Here is an 18393-nt window from a genome sequence, read left to right as displayed (position 1 = left end):
CTTTCCTGTAAATGGAGTGATGATGCTTAATGTCATGCATAGTCGCCCCCCAAAGGCCTGTTCTGAGCCAGGAAAAACCCTGTGGGCGAACCAGTCTTTCAGCACCTTGGTCACCACTGCCAAATGCAATGCTGCATCACCTTTCTCATAAAATGCCAAGTTATTTATCATGCTAATGAATGAAGTCAATGACTCAGCATCAGCCACATTTATGATGAGACAACCTCTGGCAAAGGTGAAGCTGAATTACTTTTAAGCGTACTTCATGGTACTTCCCAGTCATCAGTGACTGAAAATGAAAATGAAATGGAATTTAGAATCAGTCATCCAGGTACAGCCGTAATATTTCCCCAGATTAGCAGTTTGATGCTTTTTTAAAAAAGAAAGAAAAAGAAATTCTCTACCTTGAAAATGGCTGTGGCAAAACAAACAACCGTAATGTTGTGAATGAGGAAAGTATACAAACGATGAAGGTGACATTATCTTGTAAATTTGTTGGACAGACTTGCATTAAGTTTCACAAGCTGAAGCAGGGGAATTGAGGCATTTTATGGTTTTTTTTAGAGCTATGAAAAGGTCCTATGAGCAGAAAACAAACTAAAATTAAATGAAAAATAGATTTGACAAAAATATAGAAGATAAATACAAATCAGTCTATACATCTGTGTATTTAAGGTGTACATAAATACTAAACATTGTATCTTGCTTTATCATTGAAGACAAGATATGAAAAAAGAAAACGACTTCCATTGTTTCACAAATTTCAGCGGGGTTTGATATGAAGGTAAAACAGAAATTTATATTGTAGCATATAGGTCTGTGTACGGATTTGGTAATTGGATTTTCCATTCTGAAGCGGGTATTGAAAAACAAAAAATGAGTGGTTATTTGATTTTCGTTTTAAAATACAAAAATTAAAATTGAAATACAAGGCATTTTTCCTTTTCATGATCAAAAAGGGATATACGAAATTTAAAAAATGCTTTGATTTTCATTTTATATTTAGAATAACAAAAAAATAAAATCAGTAAGAGACAGAAACGAAAAAAGGTCCGTTTTTTTATTTTGTGGGACCGGAAGTGGTCATCAGCAAGTGTGGAGCCAAACGACAGCAAGATTCTCGGAGGGCGGAGCCAGAGAGCAGCGATTGGTCAGACCATAGATAATATAGGAGACAGCGCGCTAGCGTATCTAGTATTATATGTGCCTATGGTCGTCACGTCTGGTAGCGTCTCTGGCTGCTGTTGACCTTGTTTTTGGAGTAAAACACGGTAAGAAGATAAATACTTCTAACCAATAGCGTTGTTTTGTTGTACGTTAAGTCAGCGACTTGTGAAGAGTTGTGTTTTGTCGTGTTTGAGCAGTTGGTCCGGACGCGTTAGCTAGCTAAGCGGCTAAGTTAGCTAGCGGGCTAATTAACACAGTTGGCTAACTTACCGCTGAACACCTGTTAGTTGCTGCCACAGCTGTCCTCATTATTAGAATGACCTTCTCAACCTGTATTTCTCTGCTGTATATTTTAGTTTTTAAAAAAGTTATTTTACTTTAAGGTTAACTGAAACCCATTCAGCTGCACTGAAGTTTAATATTCAGCTGGTTTGAATTAAACCATGCTTAACTTAACATTGCGCAACATTACCTCTCTGAATCTCCATAATTTCATTAAATTCCTTCTCTCTTCCACTGCTCAAGTTCAATCCAGTATATAAAGTGACATTAATAGTGAATAAACTGACAACCAGCCGTTGTATTTATTTATTATTGCATGTATTTGTATTATATGTATTTTATTGAAACATCCTACTTTTGGATCTAGAACTGCACAAGCCGTTCATTTTCAGTCACCCGATGAGTTAAGCTCTCCTTTTTATGTGAGGTTGAAGTAGAAAGTCTGAGTTAATAAAGAAAGTTGTTTATAATTTGCAATACCTGTTATCTCTGACTGAGGCTTTAGTTTTTGTTGAGCCGATTTACACGTAGAAACTTTGTTCAGGAAGATTTCTCAGTAGCTCAGAGGACAGGCTGCTTTTTACACAACCTTGTAAGAGAAAGTCTGTCAATGCTTTCAGCAGAATTTAGAAACACAACACTTCCTAAACAGATATTTTGAGGCTGTGAGGTTGAACGTTTGAGAGTATGTCAGTGTGTTTGTTTGTGGTCTTTCTGTTTCTAGGTGGAAGCTGAATTAGTGAGGATGACTCCTGCTCCTGTCATCTCTAAGCTCCTCACACATCTTTACCTGCACATGAGGAAAATCACTCCTGTAGAATGCAGGTATGTTTGTCATTATTATAAAAAGATGTTGCCTGGTGACCTGTCAGAAACCCATCATACAGAGTCAGCCAAAATAATGTTTACACACATCAGGAAAAGAAAAACTTGCATAAATATTTCAATACCAAATTTATTCAGAAATCACGAGATTAATAAAAGTTATCTTTGGCCTCTACAATTACAAGAGGTGCTCAAAGTGGTGGCCACTGGCTTCCAGACATTTCTGTTCTGTTGTAGACGTCACTTATTGATGCTCCATTCATGAGGATAATGCCATCTGTTGGGAAAACATCGTACAACAGGACACAGAGTTATCGTGATTTGATCAAACTTTGAAAGAGGAATCTATATGTGTAGAAGTACTTATACAAATGAAATATTTATAAAAGTTTTTCTTTTCCTGATGTATATACATTATTTTGGCTGACTCTGAACTTAATGAGAACAAAATTGTCATTTAATTGTTGCTTTGAAAGCTTCTTTAGTGAAAACCGGCTGGTGTTCTGCTTTGAAACAAACTGCTGTTGAGGTCTGTGTTTTTAGGTTTAACCCCACAGTTTCTGAATGAACTGATAGTGTTTTTTTCCTGATCAATGTGGACGTTATAATTGATGGTAACATTTACTGATCATATAATCAGCATGACAATATAACAGTATAACATTCTGACCACCTGACTAATACTGTGTTGGTCCCTTTATGCTGCTAAAACTCCTCTGACCCAGTGGTTCATCAGAACCTCTGGGGATGTCCTGTGGATTCTGTGGGTTACAGGGTGGGTCCTACCTAGACCAGGCTGATCCTGGACCATCCCACAGATGCTCCATCAGATCTGGATGTGGGGAGTGTGGAACCCAGGTGAACAACTTAGCTCTGTCATGTTACTCAGACCACTCCTGAGCAGTTTTCGTTTGCCCTGCTGAGGGTGGCAGCTGGCATCAAGGACTGCTGTTGCCATGGAGACTAGGGGGTTGTTTGTCCTGCAGTGTTTAGGTGGTGGTACATGTCAAACATCCACACGAACGTCAAGGTTTCCCAGCAGAACGTTACATTAGAACAAGATGATGGATGTTGTTCTCTTCAGCTGTCAGTGGTCAGAATGTTGTGGCTGATTGGTGGATCTGTCTGCCTTTACTCTGACATCCAGAGTTATACAAAAGTGTAGTATGTGTGCAGTGCAGAAGAGATTTACTTTATTGTATGCAGTTTTTTTTTTTTTTTAAGGGAGAGCATTTTTTTTATCCACCTGAATGAAGACCCAATCTTTCCCTTCAAAGGATAGTTAATTGTTACTACAGCTTCCATAGTGGTCCCATCAGAGGAAATCATATCCATATACAGATTTTTATTAATTCCAGGGCTGGTTCAGTAAAGATTATAATAATAACTACATCAGATTATTCTTGGTCGCAGTTGGAATTTTGCAGACTGAGAGATGGTTGAGAAGGTTTGCAGTTCTTGTTTTAACAAAATATGTTCTAATAGAAGATCTTTATTGTCATTGTGCATGAAATTATCTGCAAACCAGCAAAGTGCATCAGTCTGAGGTATCTAAAAATAAATAAGTAACGAAAAATGCTTCTAAAGCCAATAATAAACAGAATATTTTGAGGGAATATTCTAAAAAGGAAAGAAAAGCTCCATTCTCACTCCTCTCAGGATAAACTGTCATTAAAATTGACTTTAAATTCAGCTTCAACACGAGATAAAAACATTTACTTTCATCACTATTGTCACATTTTAATAAAGTTCATGCTACTTTTATAAAATGATGAAAGTGAATAAATTGTATTTCTGTGATCTGTGTTTGATTTCTGTCTTTTCTCCTGTCATCCAGATGTTCAGAGGGAGATGATGCCACATCTGGTCCAGCTGATGGAAGGTCTTGAAGTTCTCTGACTGGCCTCAACTGAAGATGGTCGTCTCACTGGATTTAAGGTTCAGATGCTCAGTAACAAACTCCACCAATGAGCCAACAGGGAAGCTTTAGGTTTATTAAATGTTACTATGAAGGTTTCGCTGTTTTTCTTTGTGAATGCAATGTGCTCCAACTGAAACTTGAATTAGAACTTAGAAGTAAATCCTTCCATCTGAAAGGATTTAGTTGCATTAATAACCTCATAACATTCTAATTTTTATTCCAGTCTTGGTTGGAAATAGAATCTCTGTATTGATTCAGGTAAAAACTGAACTTCACAGCATGTTGGAGCAAAACAACCAGATGAAAACTGTGATGGTGTTGGATTGTCAGACCGTAATGTTGCAGCTCAAAGCAGCTTTTCTATCTCAGTTCATTCTGACATTCAGCTATGAATCAACACAGCAGATGGTGATCCATGCTGTGGAAGTCTCACATCTCCTGATTTAATGGAGCTGCTTTGCACTTTTTACACTCTTTATTCACCAACACTTTATTTAATAAAAGTCCCATCTAGTTTTTATGAGGAATGTGATGTTTTAATTTCTCTGTGAATAACTGCAGTCTAATGGAACAGCTGGAATTGTAACATCTGTCCTGATATTGATCATGAAGTATTGATCAGAATACTTATGGTTAGCAGTCATCCCTGAAGTTTTACATTAAAATCTTTACTTGTGTTGTGAACTTTGGTAAGAAGCAGAAACGTTAGCGTTGCCATGGATACATGAGTGTTAAATTCTGTCCATGTTTCCATTTTGGGAAATGCAGTCCAGTTCCAGAATGTGGAGGAATTTAGTCTCACGATCACAGACAACAAATATTATCTGAAAGTCGAGTTATTGTTGTTTATCAGCACAATACAAAACGATTGTTAGAAATATTCCAGTTAAGACTCTAGAATATCATGATTTATGTAAATTTACCTCAATAATATGAATGTTCAGGTTAAGATTGTACAGTGATATTTATTATGTAAGTTTAGCTGATTAAAGTTTACGAGTCTGCACTAAAATATTATTTAAATTGACATCATTATTATAATATTTAGGGTCAGACCCTACAGTATTGAGATTAAGAAATCAAATATTCTATAAAATGTAAATACACTGAACTCATTTCGATATATTTAAGTGAGACTACAATATTACTTGACACAAATCTATCTAAATCAGAATTTTAATCATTTTTACTCGAAACATTTACTGATCTGATTTAAATATTAAAATCACTCCTTTCTAATCCTCTGCTGTATGTTCAAACCTGAGGCCTTAAAGAGAAACACAACTATCTGTTTGAAGGAACTTCTGCAGAGTCCTGGTTCCAGAACATGATGATAGAATTATAGACAAACTAACAAAAGCTGCCTGAGAGTTTACAGGTTTTTATCTTGTCTGTAGTGAGTCTTTAGAGGTTTTTGGTCAGACACATTCTGTATTCTTGTTTGAGAACCAACGTTGGTTGTCCAGAAGGTAAGAGTTCCTGTCCTGATTCTCTGTTCTCAGAGGTTCTCTGGTAGGCTGCAGGAGACTTTAGCGTTTGGGTTGTACTAGTTTGGTTTTTGTACGGTTTCATTTGGACAACTATCTTGAGGCCCCTCCATGTGGTTTAGTGAGGTTTTCTGGAACAGTTCTACATAGCAACCTGCAGCAGAAGAGACTTTGAGAGTTTTTAGGAAGTTCTGGAGACCAGACTTTAGAGCAGCAGAAACATTTGTCAGCAGTTTGAGCAGGAGAAGGTGAGCTTCAGAGTAGAAATGAGACAGAAACCTTCTTGACCCGTGTGGTGAGGTCCTGTACCAAGAGTTTGAGCAGGTTGTGAAGAGTCTGTAGTTCTTTGGTCTGAAAGCACAAGAAGAGTCGACTCATTAAAGGAGAAAACAGGAGATATTGTTGGTTCTTCTGTCGCTCTGCAGTTTCCTTAGACTGAATATCAAGTTTATATTTTAAATGATTTCCCATGTGAGCCCAAGAAGACTTCAATAAACTCCCTCCATCCCCTGGACACGTTTAATTACGATGTTAATTTTTTTTTTATTTTTTTTTTTTTTGTAATGTTTTTGAGTTTTAATCATAGTTTTAGCATAGTTTTTTCTCTTTGCTTGTTTAGTTTTGTCATCTGTGTAAAAGGTGCTAAACAAATAAAGCTGAATTGATAAACTGAATAATTGACTAACTCATTATTGTGACAACAGAAATATTTTGATTTAAGGGTTTGTTTCATTTCTAAGGTTGTTAAAATCTTGACAGAAAAAAACCAAACAAAATACATTTTAAAAAAGCAATTAAATCAAAGGAAAAAAAACATTTAATACAACAAAACTTTTAAAAAGAAAATTAAACATTAAATACAATTAAATTATATTAAACAGACAAAATATTTAATTAAATAATTACACAGAAGATACAAAACATGTAATTATGAAAATAAACAAATTTTTTAAACAAAAATATGAAACATTAAAGATGAAATATTTTAGATAAACATTTAAAAAATACAATTAAACAAGAATAATAGTAAACATTTTTAAAAAATAAAATAAAAAATATTAAACCTTTGAAAAGACAAAACATTGAATTAAAAATTAAATGTTTAATTAGAAAATTAAATTGTAAAGACAATAAAAATTTAAATAGGAATTAAACAGAAAATACAATGAAACATTTAAAAAGAAAATTAAATATTAAAAGGTGGCAAAACATTTAAAAAGAAAAACCTTAAAGATTTAATCGAAAAATTAAACACGGGGAAAGAAAAGGAAATTTTTCAAACAAGCCGATAAAACATTTGAAAAAACAACAATTAAACATTAAAAAGACAAAACATTTGGAAATCAAATCAGACATTAGAAAAGAGTAAAAGGTGAGAAAAGAGCAAAACTAAACATTTAAGAAGAATCAAACTAAAGACAAAACATTTGAAAAGACACCAGTTAAACTTTAGAAGATCAAATTAAACAGATAAAAATCTTAAAGTGTTTTCTAGTCTAAAATGAAAACATCTAGATTTACTAAGAACTCATTTCAGAAAACTGCTTTCCAGATAAAGTCTACTAGTAGTTGAAGGCGTTGATCAAACTAATGTTACCTTCTGATCTCCACAAACTTTACTGTTCAGTGAAGAGAATCAAAGTTTGTTCAGGATTTCTAAAAAACCCACAGGTGAAGGTCTGAGTAGAACTCGGATGGTTTAAATGTGAAATCAAGACTCACGGTCACAAGTTTTAAGGCTTCTGTTAACCAGAAAGTTCAAACTAACAGAGAAGTACTGAGAAACTTTTAAAATTTCAGTCCTCAGACTGTCTGAAGGTTCAAACTAACAGAGAACTACTCAATAACTTTTAGGATTTCAGTCCTCGGACTGAGGAAAGATTCAAACTAACAGAGAACTACTCAGGAACTTAGAAGATATCAGGGTCATTGTGAAGGACGCAGAGACGGGTCGAACTCAGAAGGAAAGGAAACTTAGAATGACTTTTCATAGGTAAGAACAGCTTTTGGCTCTTTTTTCATTATGAAATCTTGTTGAGAGCTTCCAGTCTATGAGAGCTAACTAGTTAGCCACTAGCAAAACGCTAAGGCGAGCTAGCAGCTTGACAACCTAATACCAGACGATTAATAGTAGCTGTAGTATAGTTGTACAAGCAGTAGTAGTAATACTAAAGGTACAAGCAGCAGTAGTAGTATAAAATAGCTGTTAGAGTTGTAGAAGTAGTATCAGCATTTGTAATAGTATTACAAGTTGTAGTAGCAGTGCCAGTATCAGCAGCAGTAGTGTACTACCACTACTAGTAGTAGTAGACACATTGCTATTACTACCACCAATACTACCAATAGTAGTTATAAAGCCTAACTCATATATATCCAGATTACCATCTATGTTCTTCCTCCAAACCCATTTTATGATTGGGATTACAGGCAGTTCTTTAGGACTGCTCTCAAATAATTGAAATGTTACTAAACAAGGTTATACTTATCAAATTAAATAGCTCTGGTCTCCAGTATATTGGCGAATTCGGTTCTTTGTACTTAATTTATTAGCATGATTTCTTTTTAATATGTTGTGTACAGACTTAATTACTTCTCTGTCTACTTTTCTTACTCCATGTAGGTTTCCCAGAGATTATGGGTTGAGGAGGAATTGGAAGTTTGTCAGCTTAGACCTGGTGTCATTCCATCAGTGTTAAACTTCCCGGCTCATCTTGGAAGAGTACGTGCCAGAAAGACCACGACCAAGCAGCCTTGAGACCTTAGGCAGCGTTTCCCTGAGGTGGGTGTCAACAGTGTTCACGGTCAGGTCTGTGGTAATCCCGTCAAAAAACAAAACAGAAAAAAATCTAGATTATAAATCAACATCTAACCAAAGCACACTGTGTATAACACCATAGTATAGGATGTAGTTCAGAAAATGTCAAAGTATAGTATACTTTACTCAAGAATAACATAGTATGGCCTGTAGTTCATAGTACAGCATGTTGGCAAGAAAAAAAAACAAAACATAGATTATTATGTGGTTCAAAAAGTACAAAATGATAGGATGTTGCCTAAAATTGTCATGTATGATATGTGGTTCAAAAAATGTCATAGTGCAGTATATTGTCAAAATAGTATGTAATTCAAGAAAACATCAGAGTATAATATGTCATCTAAAAAATGCCATAGAATAATATTTCATTGCACAAGTAAAAGTATAGTAAGTTTTAAAACTGTTTGAATTCTTATATGTTGCTAAAAAAAAACAAAAGAAACTAAAACAAAAAAAAGGTCACAGTAATATGTCAATTAAAAAAGCCTATAGTATAGGGTTAAAAACAAATGGGTGTTAGTAAAATAAAAATAAATAAACAGAACTAAAAGTGAACTTCATGTTGACTTTGATGGGCATTCCAACCAGGAACAAAGTAAAAGATAATCAATACGAGAAACAAAACTCTTCCTGTTCACCTCTTAAAACCCAAAAACACACCGCAGTAGCACCCTAAACTAAAACTACCAATGGGTTCCCTGTTTTCCTTTCTGAACAATTCAAAGGTCCCTCTCTATCTCCCCACACATCCACCAACCACTGGAACACATCTCCAAAGTTCTGCCGGGCCAGCTCAGCTTCCATTCAGAAGAAGTGCCGCCTCCTGCCAGATGAAGGAGCCTTTTGAGAGGCAGCTGGCATCGTGATTGGACTGTACTTTGGTCTGTTCCAGTCCAGCTTCAGCTCCAGAGATGGCAGGCGGGACGAGTCAACGGAGGCCTGGTGGACGAAGGCATGTGGCTGAGTACAATCCAGAAAACAACAGAGGAGGAGTGCAGCAGTCCAGAGCCAGAACAACCAGAGTAGCATCATATGTCTCTTAGAAAACATCATAGTACAGCCTTTGTTATGAAAAAACACCATCATTTACATCATATATTGTACAAATAACAAGTCAAAGGAAAGAGATATACATTGTAGAATTGTAGTAATTGTGGGCTGACTGATTTACTGATTATCAGTTTTTTATTTTTTACTGATTTACGGTAATAAATACATTTAAAAATGGCGCTACTTTGGCTCTGAACTTTAATCTACCTGTGGTCGCTCTGTCTTCTGGAGTGATTTGATTGGTTATACGTAACGAATAAAACTCCTTTAACTTAACATCTGTAAACAAAACAAAAACGTATCAAGAAAGTTTTCTGTTAGAGTTTGTGTTCTTCTCAGTTTAACTCAAGATTTTAAATACTTTCATTTACTGCAAATGAATATCGACTTCAAATGTCTCACTAATAATCATTATCAGCCTTGAAAACCCACAAAACACCCCTCTATACTCGACCACACTTAGTACAGTCCGGTTCCCCCTTCTATAAATCTGCTTGGAATCGTCCACTTCCTGTTTGTCAAAGTGGCCTTCTACCTGGACAGGTTTTGTTGGAGCTCATGCAGCAAACATTTTGGGTAACTGCACTTTAATATGGATGGATGACACTGAATTAGAGTCTGTTTTAATGAGACTGAGTTAAGATGTGCAGCTCTGTCATTAAATAGTAAATTATTTCTCAGAATTCACAGAGAAAAGCCTGAAATGTTTGCTAGGTTAGCGTCCCACATGTTCTTTGGCTCAGCTAAAGCTAACTCTCTCCAACTTCTGGATCTCTAGAGTTGCTTGTTGTTAAAATATCTTGCTAGAGGTGCTGAAGCTCAGAAAGTCTGAGATGTTTGTTCAAAATAAGCTCATTCTCAAGTCTTATCTGAACTGTCCTCTTTTGTTTGAACTTTCCCTAAACTTAAGAGTTAATGAAAGAGCAGCACATCAAGACTCAGTCTCATTTATGTAGAGATTAAACTTCAGTGTCATTCATTGATGTTAAAGTGCAGTTTTTCAAATATTTGGTGCACGTGCTCCCAACCAAACCAGTCCAGGTGGAAGACGATGTGAAGGGAAAGCTCCAGATGATGAATACCACACATTTACGTTGGAAATAAATGTCCTTTAATTAGACATTGTCATGCAAAAGTTGGATTTCCCTTCAATGATGTTCAAATCTTTGTTGAGTGTTTTGTTGATGGTGGTTTCTAAATGTTTTTTGACACTCGGCCCCAAAGATTAAAACCTTTTACGGCTCACAAGCTGCAACAATTCACACATTATCAACGGTCTTTCTGACTAAACTAAGATTAAAAAAAAGTGAAAAACTGCCTGATTCCTGCATCATGAATGTAAATCTTTTTGGTTTTTATGACAGTAAACTGAATATATTTGGGTTTGACATTTTATAAACCAAAACAAGAAATGAATTACTGGAGAAAACAATCAACAGATTAATGGTCAAAGAAAATGTGTTTTCCAACATATATGGCTGAATTACTCCAACATTACAAGATACATACAATTTGAATTCAATTTTATTTATATAATGCCAATTACAGGTCAAATTGTCTCAAGACACTTTATTTTTCCATTTTTTGTCATATTTAAAATATGACAAAGTAAGAAATTTAAACCTCTTGACTAATCCAATTTATTATTTGGTTTTTAAGAGACTAATCGACAACTAAAATAACTTTCTCCACTAAAGCTAATAAACATGAGGTCAAATAGAAGGAACAGTTTTAAATACTGCAGTCCCACGATGACAAGAATAAAGTTTCTCAACAAAAACTAAATCTGCTGGTTGATTCCATTAAAGTCCTAATGAATGATAATAAAGTGTGATACTAAAGGTTTGTGGTGCTAAAAATGTCAAAGTAAAGATATGAAGTTGAACATCTGGATGGAGGTTGATAAAAGTTGACCTTCCTTCATTTCTCTGGAGTGACACCATGGATTTTATGGATGGTGGTTAAAGACCTGCTCTTCTAGTGGTCGTCCTTCTAGTCGCTGTAAAAAGTCAGTCCATCCTGGCCGACTTCAACACCTCTTCATGACGACTTGTTCTGCCTCCGACCTGGTGGAAACTCCAGAAACTCGGGGAAAACCCATGGAGACTCGAAGAACTCGTAGAGACTCGAAGAACTCGTCGGGCGGGGGAAGGTGTGGTGGGCGGTGAGGGGAGGTGGGGGAGTAGAGGGGGGAGGCCGCCACCCACCTCCCCGCCTACTCTCCACCCTGACTCCACCCAGACTCCGCCCCAGCTCCACCCATGTGGTCACTTGAGGAACTACGATGCCAAAGGGACGACGAAATTACTTCTTTTTATCTGATCTGTAGCTCAGTGAGTTAAGGATTTGCCTGTGGAGCTGCAGGTCGCTGGTTCAAGACCAGACCCTTCTTAAATTTTATCAAAATCCTGACAAAGACAAAGAAAGAAAAATGCCACTGGTGGGTCTTGAACCTGCGACCTTCCACTCTGTAGTCTGTCTTCTTATCCCCTGAGCTATTTGCTCAGATACTAATTCTTCTTTTTTTTGCGCATTTATCATCTATTTTTTGTCGTTTTCGATTTTTTTTTTTAAGCTTGAGTCTCGACTCGACCGTTTTTCTCAGGAGGTTGGACTTCAGCCTTTGTGCTGGAGGGTGGAACCCTCAGTTCCAAGACTTTCAAAGCCTCCACACCTCCCGAGTCCTCAGGACCTGAGCTTTCACACAGTCTGAGGGCTGTAATTTTCTAAGTCCCACAGTAATTCTCTGTTAGATTTAACTTTCAGACAGTCCAATGACTGATATCTTCTAAGTTCCTGAGTAGTTCGCTGTTAGTTTGAACCTTCAGACAGTCTGAGGACTGAAATTTTAAAAGTTTCTTTGTACTTCTCTGTTAGTTTGAACTTTCTGGTTAACAGAAGCCTTAAAACTTGTGACCATGAGTCTTGATTTCACATTTAGACCATCCATCTGAGTTCTTCTCAGACCTTCACCTGTGGGTTTTTTAGAAATCCTCAACTAACTTTGATTCTCTTCACTGAACAGTAAAGTTTGTAGAGATCAGAAGGTAACATTAGTTTGATAAATGCCTTCAAATACTAGTAGACTTTATCCGGAAAGCAGTTTTCTGAAATGAGTTCTTAGTAAATCTGTTCACAATCAAACCAAGAACATAGAAAGAGGAAATGTTTGAAGAAACAACTTGATGTTTTCATTTCAGACTAGAAAACGCTTTAAGACGTTTATGTTTTTGCTCTTTTTCATCGTTTTATTGTCTCTTCTGTTTAATTTGATCTTCTAAAGTCTAATTGGTGTCTTTTCAAATGCTTTGCCTTTAGTTTGATTCTTCTTAAATGTTTAGTTTAGCTTTTTTCTCACCTTTTATTCTTTTCTAATGTCTGATTTGATTTCAAAATGTTTTGTCTTTTTAATGTTTGTTGTCTTTTCAAATGTTTTATCGGCTTGTTTGAAAAATTTCCTTTTCTTTCCCAATATTTAATTTTTCGATTAAATCTTGAAGGTTTTTCTTTTTAAATGTTTTACCACCTTTTAATGTTTAATTTTCTTTTTAAATGCTTCATGGTATTTTCTGTTTAATTCCTATTTGAAGTTTTATTGTCTTTAAGATGTAATTTTCTAATTAAACATTAAATTTTTTAATTAAATGCTTTGTCTTTTTAAAGGTTTAATAATCTAATTAAATGTTATGTATTTTTTTAAATGTTTAATACTCTTGTTTAATTGTATTTTTTGAATGTTTAATTATCGAAAATATTTCATCTGTAATTTTGAATATTTGTATTTGAAAAATTCTGTTTAATTTCATAGTTACATGTATTGTATCTTGTTTAATTATCTAATTCAATATTTTGTCTGTTTAATAGAATTTAATTGTATTTAATGTTTAACTATATTAAACAGACAAAATATTGAATTAGATAATTAAAAAAGATACATGTAATTATGAAATTAAACAAAATTTTTCAAATACAAATATTAAAAATTACAGATAAAATATTTTCGATAATTAAACATTCAAAAAATACTTTTTAAGAATAAACCTTTTTAAAAGTTTTATTGTATTAATTTTTTTTCCTTTGATTTAATTGCTTTTTGTTATGTAGTTTATTTCTTTAATCTTCTTTTTCTGTCAATATTTTAACCCCAACCTTAAAAAAGAAATAAACCCTTAAATCACAACGAAAATATTTCTGTCACAATCATGAGTTAATCAATTATTCAGTTTATCAATTCAACTTTATTTGTTTAGCACCTTTTACACAGATGACAAAACTAAACTAGCAAAGAGAAAAAAAATTATGCTAAAACTCTGATTAAAACTCAAAAAAATTTAACAAAATATTTTGTGTCCAAGGGATGGAGGGAGTTTATTGAAGTCTTCTTGGGAAATCATTTAAAATATAAACTTGATATTCAGTCTAAGGAAACTGCAGAGCGACAGAAGAACCAACAATATCTCCTGTTTTCTCCTTTAATGAGTCGACTCTTCTTGTGCTTTCAGACCAAAGAACTACAGACTCTTCACAACCTGCTCAAACTCTTGGTACATTTCTACTCTGAAGCTCACCTTCTCCTGCTCAAACTGCTGACAAATGTTTCTGCTGCTCTAAAGTCTGGTCTCCAGAACTTCCTAAAAACTCTCAAAGTCTCTTCTGCTGCAGGTTGCTTTGTAGAACTGTTCCAGAAAACCTCACTAAACCACATGGAGGGGCCTCAAGATAGTCGTCCAAATGAAACCATACAAAAACCAAACTAGCACAACCCAAACGCGAAAGTCTCCTGCAGCCTACCAGAGAACCTCTGAGAACAGAGAATCAGGACAGGAACTCTTACCTTCTGGACAACCAACCTTGGTTCACAAACAAGAATACAGAATGTGTCTGACCAAAAACCTCTGAACTCACTACAGCCAAGATAAAGACACAACTCAGCTGCATCAAACCCACTAATCACTGCACACATTCGCACCATGTGCTAACTGTGGCTAAAGAACCACATTAACCAAGACAATTATCCAGTACAAAGCCCTAAAACACACCAAGAAACATATTAAAGCCGATTTTACTGCTGGAAGCTGCAAGCCAACGCCTAAAGAACAAATTAAAGCAACAAAACCAAGCCCGGTTCTGTGGTGAAGAGAAGCAGAGGAAATGTTTGCAGCCAAATAAAGCAGGAAGACACTGAGCTGCTCAGGTGTTCCTGATAACACCAAGCAGCCACCTGGACAGCCAATAGGAACACAGCTTCCTGGAAGTCCAGAGGGCTGGGTTAGTGAAGGAAATTTAGTTTAAAGTTGAAGCAGAAAGTTAATAAAGAAAGTTGAAAACCACCTTCTTCAGGTATCAACCTGAAATCTCTGAGTTTTCACACAAAGAACACCTGAACATGTCAAACTGGTTCCATAGTAGAACCATCATTGTAAAAACGTCATAGTATGGTGTGTTGCTCAAAAAACATTAGGACCCGGCTGTCAGGGGACAAACATGTAAGAAACATGAGAACAGAGAGAACCCAACCAGTAGGTCACAGTTTATCATCCCCCAGTCATCTCCTGAAGTCCATATGGTGAGAGACATCAGTATCTGGTTGTTAATTTACCAGAGGATGCTTATAATCATGCTGATGTGGTCTGTACTCTACAGTATTTTAGTGACTCAACAAATGCCTAAGTTGTTTTTTTTTTTTTTTTTTTTAAAGCTTTTTAGTTTTTAATAAACATTTAACAGCCTATATGTAATCAGTAAATGGCCTTTGCCTATCTTAAGAAAAAATCACTCAGAACTCTGATATGTTAACAGTACTAAATAAATCAATAAATACATGCATACACACATAAATAAGTTAATACATTAACTGTGTTAAGATAAGATTTTGATTTTAAAAAAAGTTGTTTATGTTTTTGCAGAATCCAGTATTGCTCACTGGTTGGTCATTACATTTTATTAGTTTGATTTCACTGTTTAAAATGATGCCACCTCTTTTCAGACAGAACCTGTGATAATAAAACAATACAAATTTTTTAGTTCCGTGTTAATAAAGCACTTAAAGCTTTAAGTATGGCTAAATGCTTTTTTCAGAATTAAATATATCACTCCTTAGGTGGTAGTGGCCCCAAGTTCAGTAAAGTTGGAAAGATATTCACAGATTCGGGCTTCCAGCATCAATAACTCATTTGATATAGGTTGTCAAAACATAAACGGTGCCTCTTTCCCATCGTTGCAAGGCAGACAATGTGCTACAAGCCCAGTTTTATCAAAAGTAGCTGTCTTTCAAGCTACAGGAATAACATTGGTGTCTATGGAGTGAACAGGGTCCGTCTGCAATTTGCAAAACCGCTGCAACAGTAAAGAGAGACAAATATTCAATAACTTCACTCTTATACATTGTAGTGTCACTAAAATCACTACAGCCTTCAACTGGCTCCTGTTGACAAAGTGTTTTAACAGAAATGTAAATGCTGTAATTTGATTCTTTTAATGAACCATGTAACTTGAATGGATGCGATGCTGGTGTGACCACAGTGCACACGTCTGATGTTGCTCACAGTGGTCCAAGGGACGCTCAGGGAGTTTGTGTGTTTGCTCAGACTCATGAAAAATTAGAGGGAACATTGGTCCTTGGGCTGTCTGAAAGTTAAATCTAACAGAGAACTACTGTGGGACTTAGAAAATTTCAGCCCTCAGACTGTCTGAAAGCTCAGGTCCTGAGGACTCGGGAGGTGTGGAGGCTTTGAAAGTCTTGGAACTGAGGGTTCAACCCTCCAGCACAAAGGCTGAAGTGCAACTTCCTGTGAAAAACTGTCGAGACGAGACTCAAGTCAAAAAAACCTCGAAAACGACAAAAAATAGATGATAAATGCGCAAAAAAAAGAAGAATTAGTATCTGAGCAAGTAGCTCAGGGGATAAGAAGAGAGACTACAGAGTGGAAGGTTGCAGATTCAAGACCCACCACTGGCCTTTTTCTTTGTTCATCTTTGTCAGGATTTTGATAAAATTTAAGAAGGGTCTGGTCTTGAACCAGCAACCTGCAACTCCACAGGTAAACCCTTAACTCACTGAGCTACAGATCAGATGAAAAGAAGTAATTTCGTCGTCCCTTTGGCATCGTAGTTAATAAAGTGACCACATGGGTGGAGCCAAGGCAGAGTCTGGGTGGAGTCAGGTCAGAGAGTAGGCGGGGAAGTGGGTGGCGGCCTCCCCCTTCTACTCCCCCACCTCCCCACCACCTGCCCAATGAGTTCTTCGAGTCTCCACAAGTTTTTCGAGTCTCCATGGGTTTTCCCGAGTTTCTGGAGTTTCCACCAGGTCGGAGGCAGGACACGTTGTCATGAAGAGATGTTGAAGTCAGCCAAGATGGACTGACTTTTTACAGCGACTAGAAGGACGATGACTAGAAGAGCAGGTCTTTAACCACCATCCATAAAATCCATGGAGTCGCTCCAGAGAAATGAAAGAAGGTCAACTTTTATCAACCTCCATCCAGATGTTCAACTTCATATCTTTACTTTGACATTTTTAGCACCACAAACCTTTAGTATCACACTTTATTATCCTTTATTGGGACTTTAATGGAATCCACCAGCAGATGTAGTTTTTGTTGACAAACTTTATTCTTGTCGTCGTGGGACTGCAGTATTTAAAACTGTTCCTTCTATTTGACCTCATGTTTATTAGTTTTAGTGGAGAAAGTTATTTTAATTGTTGATTAGTTTCTTAAAAACCAAATAATAAATTGGATTAGTCAAGAAGTTTAAATTTCCTTCGTTGTCATATTTTAAATATGACAAAAAATATAAAAATAAAGTGTCTTGAGACAATTTGACCTGTAATTGGCATTATATAAATAAAATTGAATTCAAATTGTATGTATCTTGTAATGTTGGAGTAATTCAGCCATATATGTTGGAAAACACATTTTCTTTGACCATTAATCTGTTGATTGTTTTCTCCAGTAATTCATTTCTTGTTTTGGTTTATAAAATGTCAAACCCAAATATATTCAGTTTACTGTCATAAAAACCAAAAAGATTTACATTCATGATGCAAGAATCAGGCAGTTTTTCACTTTTTATCTTAGTTTAGTGAGAAAGATAGTTGATAATGTGTGAATTGTTGCAGCTTGTGAGCCGTAGAAGGTTTTAATCTTTGGGGCAGAGTGTCAAAAAACATTTAGAAACCAACATCAACAAAACACTCAAAGATTTGAACATCATTTGCATGACAATATCAAATTAAAGGACATTTATTTCCAACGTAAATGTGTGATATTCATCCTCTGGAGCTTTCTCTTCACATCGTCTTCCACCTGGACTGGTTTGGTCGGGAGCATGTGCAACAAATATTTGAAAAACTGCACTTTAACATCAATGAATGACACTGAAGTTTAATCTCTACATAAATGAGACTGAGTCTGGATGTGCCGCTCTTTCATTAACTCTTAAGTTTAGGGAAAGTTCAAACAAAAGAGGACAGTTCAGATAAGACTTGAGAATGAGCTTATTTTGAACAAACATCTCAGACTTTCTGAGCTTCAGCACCTCTAGCAAGATATTTTAACAACAAGCAACTCAAGAGATCCAGAAGTTGGAGAGAGTTAGCTTTAGCTGAGCCAAAGAACAGGTGGGACGCTAACCTAGCAAACATTTCAGACTTTTTTCCTATTTAATGACAGAGCTACACATCTTAACTCAGTCTCATTAAAACAGACTCTAATTCAGTGTCATCCATCCATATTAAAGTGCAGTTACCCAAAATGTTTGTTGCATGAGCTCCAACAAAACCTGTCCAGGTAGAAGGCCACTTTGACAAACAGGAAGTGGACGATTCCAAGCAGATTTATAGAAGG

The 18393-nt window shown here is 35.8% G+C and overlaps 1 long non-coding RNA gene across 1 annotated transcript; it reads left to right on the top strand.

Annotated features, from left to right (window-relative positions):
* The first annotated feature begins 1143 nt into the window (after positions 1-1143).
* Positions 1144-4715, top strand: LOC129350773 (uncharacterized). The gene is made up of 3 exons (XR_008604285.1): positions 1144-1271; positions 2174-2274; positions 4112-4715. It is a non-coding gene; the product is annotated as an uncharacterized LOC129350773 (long non-coding RNA).
* The last annotated feature ends 13678 nt before the right edge of the window (positions 4716-18393 follow it).

This window comes from Amphiprion ocellaris, chromosome 16, assembly GCF_022539595.1.
Source record: "Amphiprion ocellaris isolate individual 3 ecotype Okinawa chromosome 16, ASM2253959v1, whole genome shotgun sequence".
Classification (NCBI taxonomy): domain Eukaryota; kingdom Metazoa; phylum Chordata; class Actinopteri; family Pomacentridae; genus Amphiprion; species Amphiprion ocellaris.
Note: the sequence above shows the minus strand (reverse complement) of the source record. Positions and strands in the feature narration are given on the sequence as shown.